The 13,278-nt window shown below is 27.8% G+C and overlaps 1 protein-coding gene and 3 long non-coding RNA genes across 5 annotated transcripts in view; 2 read left to right on the forward strand and 2 right to left on the reverse strand.

The window, feature by feature from the left end:
- spg (dedicator of cytokinesis spg) overlaps positions 1 to 13,278 on the forward strand; it is a 48,285-nt gene that overhangs the window by 352 nt on the left and 34,655 nt on the right. The window lies entirely within an intron of this gene.
- On the reverse strand, positions 2,789 to 3,608 carry LOC147656237 (uncharacterized). Its single transcript, XR_015294701.1, has 2 exons — positions 3,325 to 3,608; positions 2,789 to 3,165 (listed from the first exon to the last, which is right to left on the reverse strand). It is a non-coding gene; the product is annotated as an uncharacterized LOC147656237 (long non-coding RNA).
- LOC147656238 (uncharacterized) lies at positions 4,044 to 5,402 on the forward strand. Its single transcript, XR_015294706.1, has 2 exons — positions 4,044 to 4,321; positions 4,836 to 5,402. It is a non-coding gene; the product is annotated as an uncharacterized LOC147656238 (long non-coding RNA).
- On the reverse strand, positions 7,341 to 8,883 carry LOC147656239 (uncharacterized). Its single transcript, XR_015294703.1, has 3 exons — positions 8,463 to 8,883; positions 7,864 to 8,052; positions 7,341 to 7,661 (listed from the first exon to the last, which is right to left on the reverse strand). It is a non-coding gene; the product is annotated as an uncharacterized LOC147656239 (long non-coding RNA).

Genomic DNA, 13,278 nt, shown 5'->3' on the forward strand with positions numbered 1-13,278 from the left:
CAAGTCCATTCCACTGATGTGTATGGACTGCATCGCGATTTTCTTCTCGCGCGTCAGGTATTTTAGTGTCAATGATTTGATTAATAAATATCTTGATTTCTTTCAATTATGCTGCCGCATAATACACTCAAGATACTGCGACTGTAATTGTATTTGTTGCGTATATATATATATATATGTACACATATATATCGTATGCTACTATTTTATTGCGTGTCTTCGACTTCCATTCATGCATTGATCGTGGAAGAGTAGTAAGCAGAGTCCAATAAAACGACTAATGCTGAATTGTGAAACTTTGTCTATTAGATTTTGATTTTTGTTTTCTTTTTTTTTTGATTCTTTTTTTCTTATTATTTTTTATTTTTTCTTATTACATCTATATATGTCACAAAATCAACTAAAATATGATATAATTTCATTATATGTGATAACTTCAAAAGTAATTGTTGTAACTGATTTTCGAAAATTTCTTTCAATAGATGCTCATATTAGTTTTAAATTATAGAGAAAAAAATTTGTCTTTCTTTATTATCTATTTCTTTATATACAGATTTAAATATCAGTTCCGATGTTAATCTATCGAATTTTGTTTCATAGTCAGCTGATAATTCTTTCAAATCGGAGATTCTCTAGTAAAGCAATCTTGAATTATATCTAGTTTTGTGTTTTTTGTTTGTCTCTTTTGTTTGTTTCGTCTGGGATAGACGACGTCAACAGACTTGTATCCGCGCGCGTCCACTGTTTTTAATGTTAATTCCTCTAGGCCACTCTCAATGTTTACAGCAGGCGGATATAACATCTTCGTCAGTCAGACTAATTCTTCTTTTTCCTGCTGTTAATTCCTCTCTTAGCATTTAGAGTGCAGACGTTTTATCCTCTGCTTTAGATGAGATTAAAGATAAAATCTCGAGGTTTTTAACAATTTTCTGTTAAAAAAGTCATCTATATATATATATATATATATATATGACTAGAATGCACACTTGACACGTATTGCTCTGCAAACTCTGAAGAGGTACTTATAACGACCACGGTGAAATGAAAAATGCGCGTGAAATGCATGAAGTAAGTGTCGTTGAGATTCGAAACGCGACTGTGAAACTTTTGATCAAAATCACTTTTATTTAAACTACGTATCCTATTCCGAATACGAAATTCGTATGACAAACAAATTGCAAATATTCTGAATGAAAAGTGTTATTTTCTTCATTTATTATTTCTAAGAAAAAAAAAAGAATTATTCATCAAACGAAAAATGCTTTTTATCGAACAAATAATTTTTTTGTTTTTCATAAACGTTGCTCGCGACGTTTGTTTATTTCAATTAATTGATTTTAGTAAGAATAATAATTAGAATTATTTCAGAACAATAATTAGAATGTTGAAGAATCAATTGAACGCGGTATCCGCGATCAACCGGAAGTGCTCCCACTGTTTCAAATTGAACGCAAACTTGCGTCGTGTCGCATTGAGTCGCGTCGCGTTTGTGTTACGTTGTGCCGCGTCAATTGCAAACCGAAACGGAGAGAAAAATTAACAATGTTTCGTGACGTTTCAAGAGTCGAATGATTGTTCGCAATCTATAGAAGAAGCAATGTGTCACGAGAGTTGACTAATCTTTGATTTTATACGAATCACTTTTCATTATGAATTTTTCACGATTTGAGGTTACATTGACACATTCCAAACATGCGTGTTCTAATTTCTACAAAATCATCATAAATTTTCTCAAGCAAACTTCTAACTAATTTCAAATTACACGTTAATTCGTCAAGGTATAATTTCACCTTAAAGATGTGTCAATCAACATGAAGAATATATAACAAGTTAAATACTCGTTAAATAAAGAAAAAATGCATTTACTGTGAATTGAAAATTAAATTACATTGTGCAGTGATAATTGATTTTTTCAAGGAAAAAATTTCTTTTTTCAAAAATATACACAATAAATATACTTGTCATAACACAAAAAATTTCCATTTTTTTATGGCAATTGCGTTACTAAAAACACTATTAACAGGATTAATCGTAATAATTTTAATCGCAAATGTTTCTGGCACAATATTTCATTTCAAAATAGAAATAACATCGATTATTTTACCGTATATTATGTCTTTCAGTGATAAGATTATTCTTTGTTCAGATACAATTTAATTTGTCGATATCATTTTTTATTTATGTTTCTTTAAGATTATGAGAAACTTCTGTGGAAATTTTCATATCTCAATCATGTTTTTTCAAATTTTTTTTAAAACTTTTCGTTTCCAGAACTATTTAAAGTATCAGAGAATAATATATTTAGTTTTGCATAGGCTACCTTTCTAATAATTATACATGATATTTTCTCGACGATTGCTGCACTATGATTAAGCAATCATTCCTAATCCTGTGAAACAAGAATCAAACAAATGCGTGGACGTACTAGGATCGGCAGTTTGGCTAAACATCTCATAAATTAATTCCACCTACGTTATTACGTTTTATCACGTAATATTGAAAAAGTTTCCTTCTGCTGGGATATATTCTAATTTTCTACTAGAATAGATAGAAAAGAGTATGAGAATAATCAGATGCTCTTTGTTTTTTTTTTTTTTCAGAGTGTTAGAATTTTTGGGAATTTTAGATATTTGTTAAAAAATTGCATCGTCGAAATAAATTCTTATTCAAATGAAATTTTGCTTTTACTTTTTTATTTGTTATGTTACTTTATCTATTTTAAATAATATTTCAATTTATTAATTAATTTATATTTTAATTAATAATATTTTAATTATTTTAAATAATATTACTTGAATAATAATAATGTATTTGAAAAATTATTTTGACATTTATCGTTTTATTTAATATTTAACTATCTTCATCGTATCTTGATCGATGCGAAATCTATTTTTGTACATAGATTTTCGAATTTTTTGAATTTTGAAAAATTATTGAAATTAAAAAATATTGAATATGAACAGTCCAGGCGCTAAAAGGATAAATCGAAATTATATATGTCTCATATTTCTTCCATATATCTTATATTTCTATATTCGTCTTTCCTGACATCCGATTGCCAAAGTAATTTGCATCGATCTGACGACCATTTCGTCCTCCAACTCGAAATGTTCTCGATAAAGTGGTCCAGTCCAGTTTTTCTCCCGTTCGTCCGATCCAGTTTTGCTGTAAAAGGCAGAAATACATTTTTCAGACGAATTTCGCGGCGACCGTTTATCCGACATGACGACAACGAAGCTCGTTTCAGGCCGCGGTTTCTCTATCCATTGTCGATATACACGATACACGAGAAAAATTCCATCATACAGAGAAAGAGAGGCTAACTTGAAAGAGCGTTTATATAGAACGTCACGAAGCTTTGTGGTTATCGCCGTCGTTTATTCTTCCTCTTCCGGTACCATCTTCCAATAGAAACCGTCGGTCCTTTAACGAAAACTGTGCCAAACGAACGTGTTTCTCGTTCGACGAACCCGATACGAGTGAAGCATGGTTTTCGAGCAATAAGAATGGCTGTGAAGTAGTCTTTTTTTTTTTTGAATCATGCCGTATCTTCGAAGATTTTTTTATATTCTAATGTAATAATTGTAGTTTCAGACAATACAGTTTTTTTCAATTCGATCATTTTATCAAATGTTTTGCGATACAAAGTTACAACGCACTCAACATCCATTTTTTATCACTCGTGAGAAGGCAGAAAGTACGATAAACGGATACTATTGAGATTATTTGTATGTGTAAAAGTGTATTTGTATTGTGTAAAAGTAAATTCATTTTTAATAATATTAAAATTACAAATTTAAATTATTAAACTAAGATTAATAACTATTAGTATATTTCTGTTGCATAATTATTCTCAGGTTAATTAATCGTATGAAATGAATCGTCCCATTTTTCAATGGCCAGAAATTTCTCTCTAAATTTTTTAGTTGAAATATAGCGCAATGCAGTAGACGAAGTGTCAATAAACCTATTTTGCTGCTACGGAACTCTGTCCGCGTCGCGATTAAACTATAATCTTTCAATCTAACAATCTAAACTGTTCTCGCGACTGCGTTCCCGCGTATTGTTTCTTTCGCCGATTAGCATTGCGCCAATCTTCCTAGTTTTCGACTTTTATCGTAACTGCGGATTCCCTGCACTCACGATTTGCCCACGCTTTGTTTTCACTCGGTCAATTGTCACTGGCTATTGTGACCAATTTCTCGACGACCTGAGAACAATGTTGCTCAACCTTTTCTAGGTTAACGATACAAAAATTGTTAGGTTATGTTATCATCTTTGGCATGAAAATTGTTATTCAAGTGGAAGTATATTTTAACGCGTACGTGTTTTAATTTATTATTCATTTAATCTTTTCGTATTATTAATAAAATAATATAATAAGATAAGTTTTATAAGGTTGTTACAATTTTTTTCTATTATTATTCGTGATTGGTTATACGATCGAGATTATAACAGTTGTGACTATTATCGAAATATTATCGATAGTTTCTGATATATCGATAGATATCGTTTACGGGTAAAAGTAATTAGAATTTTTACTTTTTCTTATCATTAAAGTTATTATTAAAGCACGTAAAAATATTATTTGTAATAAGTTGCAATAAAAATAAATTTTATTGAAAAACTAATTGTAATCTATTTCCATTCATGTTATTGATAATTTTATTGATATATTTAATACTAACCAATTTAATAGTAATAAATATCACATTTTTCTATATTTATTTAATAAAATTTTATACTTTTATACATTTAATTAAATAAAATTGTAATAAAACTCTATTATACACTTGAAATATTTTTACAATATATTATTGTGTCATGACATATAGGTTAGAAAGCAGTGACCTAGAGAAATCGTGACAACATGTTATTTCAAAGAGGATATTCTGCCAGAAGAATTAGTTTTGCGTGAGAAAAAAAATTGCAATTGCATTTTGATACGAAACGAGTTTTCTTTTCCTCTTCTAGTTAAAAAGTACATCTGTCAAATTAATGAAAGAGCTTCCATAGACGTTGGTCTCAAAGTCTTTTCATCTTTCGTTGGAAAAAAAGATGCTTCTTTGGAAGCAAACTTGGCAAATTCACAAAATATCTCGATATTGAAATATACCTTCTTCCAAGTTTCATATCAAAGGAATCGGGAAAGTTCGATGTCGACGTTTTCAAGATTATCGAAGTATTCATAAAATATTTTTAATTTTCTTTCCACGATAAAATAATTCAGAAAATTTAACAAATTGATGATACACTATAAATCAGACATTCTTTTATAATTATCGATATAATTAATGACACCTAAATCGAAAATGATTCGTGTAAGTGAATTCAAATTTATCTAATTTTCATTGTATAATTATGAAATTTTTAGAAAAATAAAAGTAATGTGTATAAAATAATTTTTCGAATAATCGTAAAAATTGCAAGCAAGCAATTTTATTTGCCCATTATTTTTTTCCCTCGATTATTATATCCACTGGAGTCACTATAATATACGATTGAATTGAAGGAAGAAAAAAGTTTTGTTCTCTCAGCGAAACGATTTTTCGATCGTAGTCTGCCTCGTAACAATTGCTCAATTAACTCGTCCTGACGCAAGCAGTTCGTAGTTGCAATAGAATAGCAACCGCGTATCTCGAAGATCATTTTTCCACGATAGTTGATCGATGCTGATTTACGTAAATAAATTTACATACAGTGACGAGAATATAAATAAGAAAGGTCTCCACTCGTCCATTGGTATATAAAAGATGTAAGGATATTTATATTTTGAGTGAGTCACGTACAGTCCAATAACACAAAAATTATACAGAAATTGCAAAGTGTAGAGGACATAGGATCAATATTATCAGTTTTTTGTGGATAAACATGAAGGGAACGTGATGAAGGTTAATTTTATTTTTTAAATAGAATGAAATATATTTTTTTTAACATGCCAATTGAGACAGATGATCATTTTCTATAAAAAATTATTGACTTTAATTTTATTAAGGATTAATTATTTTTTTTTTTTTTACATAACAAATAATTTAAAAGTCAATTTGAAATAATCATATTACGCAATTCATCTTGTTTGTATAATATACTTCTATGCTTCTTTATTATGTAAAAAAATAAAAATAAATCTTTTTATGGTAATTAGTTCAATTAGTGAAATTAAAAATAAATATATTTACTTATTTAAATGCTCTCTACATATAATATCACATATATCAAGCTCAGAAACTAATATTATTTTTTAATTATTCAATCGATTCAATCGACAATTGATGAATCAACAATTAACAAATTCTCGCTTGATATAAGAAATCCGATTCCTTATCGTATCACGCTGTTGTACAAGATATCTTCTCAAGGCTGTCCATATTTTTCATCGTAGTAAACTTTCATCTGATACAAGATTATTTTCGCACGAACAATTCAATTGCCATCTATTGTGCAAAGATATTAGCAGTATGAGATGATACAATAGTGAATAAAGTACAGTAGTCCCTCCATAAATGACAATATCTAATATATACTCAGTTCATTAGTCAATTATACAGAATGTTAATGTATTCGTGAGGCACTTTTAAAGGATTAAGAAGTTAAAATAAATACAAAAGTGATGCAATGAGAGGCTCCACGTTCATCTCGCTTCATTTGATGTAAATTTAAATTGTTATAATTTTGATTTGGCTTTTAGAATTAATCCTTCAAAAATAATTCATGAATATAAAAGGAATGTGCAATTTTTTGCAACGTATGTAAAAACGATTGAATTTTTTGAGTTCAACTCGAACAATAAGACAAGGAAATACGATAGTGAGAACAAGTGACAATGAATAAGTGACAATAAAGAATGAGAGATATACATATAGATTTATAATATCATTATAATCAATTTAAGATTATTTTAACTATATTATGTTCAGTCTTATTTTCATCAGTAGATATAAGAAAAAAATCAAAATTACATGAATTAAATTTTTATCTAAACTAATTAAGTATTATTAAAAGAGTCAATTTATCAAATTAGACGCATTAAATTATGCAATTGAACTGATTCCAAGGCTATCTATTAAATGGGGATAGCAGTTTTATGACCACTTTTAAAGGCGTTACTGTGCTTATTTCCCTCTATCGCTCACCAACACGCGATATTATAGATATGATCTTATCTGTGGTGCGATGCTTTCAGCCAATACATATTTATTTTATAAATATATTGTGTCTATCGAAAATAGTAAAGTTAGATAACTAATCGGGATGATATACGATATAAATATATAAGTTTTAGATAGATTCTATATCATCCCTATCATTCTAAAAGATATTGACATGAAATGAATTATATGTTTTGACTCTTTCTCTCTTTCGTTTTTTATTATTCTTGTCCTTGTTCGGCAAAATACAAATAAAATTTCAAATTGTCTGTTCGAATCAAATCGGAAATGAAATGATTTGATTAATATTTCATAAATATTTCCAGCTTGGATATCAATTTTCGAATAATTATTTAACTTTTATTGTAATTCCTAACTGCGATTCAACTTTGTCTTCGCTTATATTCAATTTTTTCTTTCATTTTCTTGCATCCTCTTCTTTGAAAAGTTGCGTACCGAAGTACTTTACTTTAACTTGTTCTTTCTTAGAGATTCTTCCTGGAAGAATTTCATCTGGAAATTTGATATATGATTAATTTTTCTTCTTAAAATATTATTTACCATTTATAAAAATCAAACAAAGTTTCCAGAAAGAAATTTTATGCTATTTTATAATATTTAATTAATCATTGAAAAAAATTTTTATCATAAATCTTGTTACTAATCGATCAACAATAAAAGAAACAATAAAATTAAAAATAACCTGATTGTGTACCGTTATTATATTGTATCATTTTGCCTGTTTACTTCTCATCCTTATGCAGCATCTAAGTCAGAATCAGATAATGTCAATCTTCGGAAATATACTTTTCTGGATACATGCTTAGGGATAGTTCCGGACGATAACCATATTCAGATATTATTGTATTCTTCTTGTTTTTGTGTTGTTATTTCTTCAGTATATCTAAGATTATGGAAACTTTGGTCATTATATTTTATTTTAGAATTCTAAACAAGAAAAATAATTTATAAATAAATAAATTTACGATTTAAAAGTTCATTTAAATATACATTTTTATGACGAATTCTTGACAAAACATGTTCATACTTATATATTTTCATCAATTTCTTTATTTCAATAATCAAATATTATTTTGACTAATATTTATCGTTTTATTTGTTTTTTCAGCAATTATTTTATGCAATCATTTGAATTGAACGTTTTTTAAATGTTTCCTAACCTAACTTTATTCTCAAGCATAATCATGCTTAAGGATACGATAAATAAAATAAAATTTTTTATTCAGAATATACAGTATTATTTGAAGACAATATTTTTCTTGCATGATTCCGTGAATTGTAGAAATCGTATACCTGATTCAACTTCGAAATTATCGTAGTGAAAAATCTCGGAAGAAGCAGACTTTATCGATGCCTCCCTTTAGTCTGTAGTAGAATATCTCTCGAGTCGTGAAATATATCGAAGAATTTTTGGAAGCAGGAACACTCGTATATCGATTACCTCAAACTTTTCCAACGACTTTTTAACAATTCTCTGACTTTTCCTATCTCTCAATTTCCAATATTTTTTATGCATCTTTTCAAATATGCCTGTTTTTTTCAAATATTGATTAAAGAAATTTATTAAAAAAAGATAAATTTTTATAAATTAATTTAACTTAATCTGCGTGTTTTATTAATTAATCATTTTAATGAAAGAAATTCACTAAAAGAAAATTAATTTTTACAAATTTATATAGAAAATCTATCATAATTACTGCCCATTCTTAACCTCTCTAGAGTGGAAAAAATTAAAATTGCATATCATTTTCTAGTTAAAACTTGTAAATTTTTTACAATTAAAACTTGTAGAAAAAAACTTGTTACAATTAATTTAAATTTAATTACAAATCTTATTTTATACAAGTTTAGAAAAAGAATATTACGATATTAAAAATTATAATTTGAAAATTATTATACTTTCCTTCTCTTTCTCGCTGCTTGAACTACCTTACATTTATATAGAGACTATTTTCTTCAATTTTTAATTATTTTTAATATTCGAACTAAAAAACAAAACTAGAAACGCAATTTTTTTATTCTTGATTTTATTTCATTTTGCTTGTAATAATCATTTCTTAAATATTAAATATTTAATTTGAATATCTATAATTTTGAAAGAAAAATCTTTTCTTTAAAAGAGAAATCAAATTTTATAATCTTAAAAGATAAATTATGAATATAAAAAAAACATAATCATATTTTAAATAAATGAAACTGAAATCAGATCTCGATCATAAATGGTTTTGCATGTATATCTATGTGTTATTCTTTGTGATATAAACATATGCATGTGTTTAATAAATATTCGATGTTGAATAGTACAAATAATAATTGTCATTTCTAAATTATATCATTTGTTGTCACGTTGAATCTAACCGGATTATATAAATCTACAAGTTTTATTTATATGTATTATATGTATACTATTTCAATATAGTTTTCCAATATGTTTTCGATTGTAGTATGATTTCTAATTGATGTTCGAACGCGAATGCTTGGTATACAACTATTGCTATTGTTATGTCTACATAATTTGCATTCTGCTGCTGCATACTATTGTTTCTCTACATGAATGGCATTTTCTGCATATATCTTTATCTATTTATTTGACTATATATATTTTATTATACGTATTTTCTATAATTTTTCATATTTATGGTATTGTCTTATAGGGGAAAAATGGATAATATGCCCCCTATTGACATAACACCGTACTAGTGTTTTGGTCACATAAATGGCGACATATTAGCATAAGTGACAGGTTTAAAAATTTTGTTTGAATTATAAATTTTATTATTAGATGTTTTAAAAAGTATATGTATAATATACGAAACATAACTTTTTTTTAATCATTCTTATTTCAACTTTTTACAGTAAAACACAAGAATTTATAATATGCTTCAGTCATTATTTTATATTTAACCTCAAAAATATTGCTTACGTATTATTGTAAGCAAATTATTACATATTAATTTTCTTAATTGTTATCAAAAATCCGATACTGTGTATTTACAAAAAGGTAAATACGATGTATACCATATTTTACATGATTGTATGAATTTTCTCAATTTATTTTAGTGTTTTTAGTTATAATGCATGTTTTGAATTTTCCTTATCCTATATTAAATTATTAAATACAAAAGATAGTTACAATTAAAGAAAACTAGGAAATACTATTTTAAAATTCATCTATTTTTCAGATTATCAATTATCGTTCCATTATTATCATCGTCTATTATTATTATTATTACTATTATTATTATAAAGAAAGAATGAATAAAATTAAACGTTACATTTAAGGTATGTTGGATTTAATTTCATGAATTGTCAGAAATTGAAATTTTCCACGGCATTCTTTCCCTCGAAAGAAGGGGACAACTGTTCATCTTTATAAAAGCGAATCTATTGTAGAAAGATGACGAGGGTGATGTTCGATCGGCGCCATAGAACGATTTCGGATTTCATTGTTTACGGTTTCTTCCAGGTCTGTACCTACTTTTGTCCCTAGTGCTCGTAGGCTGGTCACCCCAAAAGTATTACAGCCCCTTATCCTCATCTCACCCCAAGCGTTTTGACACGCCTTAGTTCACCATGTGTGTGTTCGAATGTATAGGGCGATCTGAAAAATCACTATTTCTTTGTTATTTACATAAAAAAAAAAAAAATCTCATTCGAGAAACTATTAGATCAACGATGATTTTCGATATTTTTTTTCTTGCAGCATGTTAAATTATCAACTTTTTTTTTGTAAAATATTTATGTAATTCTATAACTTACCTCGCACAAGATATTTTCAAATTAGTAAATTTTTTGCACAAAAATTATTTACCACGTAAAGCATTGAAATATATATTATAAATTGAACAATAACACGATTCGATAAAATAAAAATAGTAACTAAATAACAGTACGTGTAATCCCCAAATAATAAATAACTCATAGCAATAATTATTATGTATTTATTATGTATTTAATATAATTATTAAAAACACAGCAACAAGATATGTTGCATTTTCTTTTGCCAATATGACGAAGAAGTAAAGAGAAGTAGAAAAATCAATGGATTAAACATAATAATCATAATCATCCTATATGATCGATACGAAATATTTTCTGATAATGCGAAAATAGATATCGCATAACATCGCGACGATAAGCTACGGCCATTTAGCAAATATCGGTCTTTGATCTCGTTTACTTATTCATTTATGCACGCATGCACGCACGTGTTCGCCTACCGCGATATTTACTGACCGTTTTACTATTCTTTCGCCTTCACTTCCTTTCCTCTTCGTTATTTAACCCTTTCCGGTCGTCCCTAAACGTCCCATTCACACTTCTCTTCGATTTCGTGAAAATTACACCGCAATTTGTAACTTACAATGAATCTCATTTATACAAAAAAAAAATTTTAATAGTGTATTAATATGTACGTTCAAAAATAACTTCCATTAATTGTTCTCGTACGATTTTGAAGATGTCATGAAATTGAAATTGTCATAAAAGACGTATGCAACACTTATGTTAAAAATCATCCTCGTCACTGAAAAATATCATGGATAAAATAAAAATAAAAATTGATATATTAATATATTGATCATAGAAAATTGCAAACAAATATATATATATATGTTCGCGCATATTTCATTATTTTTTGAAACAAATAAAAATTCACTAGTAGCTTTTTTCATACATCTAATAATAACTGTCCTCATCATCAAATATAATTTTATATTTATCCTCCAGCTGACCTTCCAACGATCCAATATAGAGTTTCTCGATATAGAGGGTGTCCCAGTATTACCAACCATCTCCACGCTGGTGAGTCAAGGGTAGAAAGAGAGTAATTTTCTCGTTCGTGACACGTATACGTACACACATGCGCGCGCGCACGCACACACATATATATGTACACAGAGAGAGGGGAAGGTTTTACATGGGAGAGCGGGAGTTATCGATTTAATTCCCCGGGAAAACTGGCGCAGGGGAAACCGTTTGGGAAAGGGACTTTCGATACGAAGGTTCCGGCATCTCTCCCTTTGTTCAAGTGTCTCTCGGCTTGGAAGAGAAGGCTGAACAAAAAAAAAAAAAAAAAAAATTCTCGTTTTTTCCCATCTCGTGGCGTATACGTGTGTACTTGTCGAGCACATTGTTTTCGACACGTTTTCACATCTTGGAAAAAAGGCATTAGAACTTTTTACAATTTTTTGGATTCGATTTTTTTGCATAATAAATATTCGAGGGAATTTAAATGGAAGAGATCGTTTCATTTTCGTTTTTTTTTTTTTTTTTTTCCTTGTTATATCTTATCTTTAAATGAGGATTTATATATCCCTTCATTTTTCTAATCGAAAACGAAACATAATCGGAAACGTATCAGGATTAGAATGTTACCGAGATAAATTCTTATTCAAATAATTATTGAGATGAAATTTTTATTTGTTGCATTATACTTTATTTTAAATAATATTATTTGAATAAAATATGTATTTTAATATTTTTATTTGACGTTAAAGATGTTTTTTTTTTTTTTTTGCGTGTGACTTTTATTCCCAAGACTCACTTTGGTTTTGTTCTAGTAAATAAATCATTTTAAAGAATTTATTCGCAAGTATTTTCATTTCAAATAAAAATGCTGAATTCTGCATTATTTATATGCAGAACAACTATACGAAGTTCAAGGATATATCGTGTCGAATCATCTTTTCGACTTTACACCTTTTGAAATATGATTAGTCTTTTCGTGGAAATATCATTTTTCTATCTTATTCATTCGATTCGTACGTCACGAGTATGTTTTATTTATCGCTATTTTATCATAATGAATATTATTTTCATGCATACTTATCCACAAACATGGATAATTAAAAAAATATTAATTTAGATATCTTTTTACTTAGAATTGAATGATGGCAAAAATCGTAATATAAGTATAAATAATATATAATTAATATATAACTAATAATATAAAAACAATAGCATTTTATCAATCATTTATAATTCGAACTAAGATATGTTGAAATTATTCGAAGCTGAAATGAAGAGAAAGTAGAAAAAATAAATAGATCGATCCAAGATGTAGATTTTTTCGCGCGTATTGTTCCGAAGCATGGAGCGAGCAAATACG

The sequence above is a fragment of the Apis florea genome, unplaced genomic scaffold, assembly GCF_048593485.1.
Source record: "Apis florea isolate Af1SG1 unplaced genomic scaffold, ASM4859348v1 contig_37_pilon, whole genome shotgun sequence".
Lineage (NCBI taxonomy): Eukaryota > Metazoa > Arthropoda > Insecta > Hymenoptera > Apidae > Apis > Apis florea.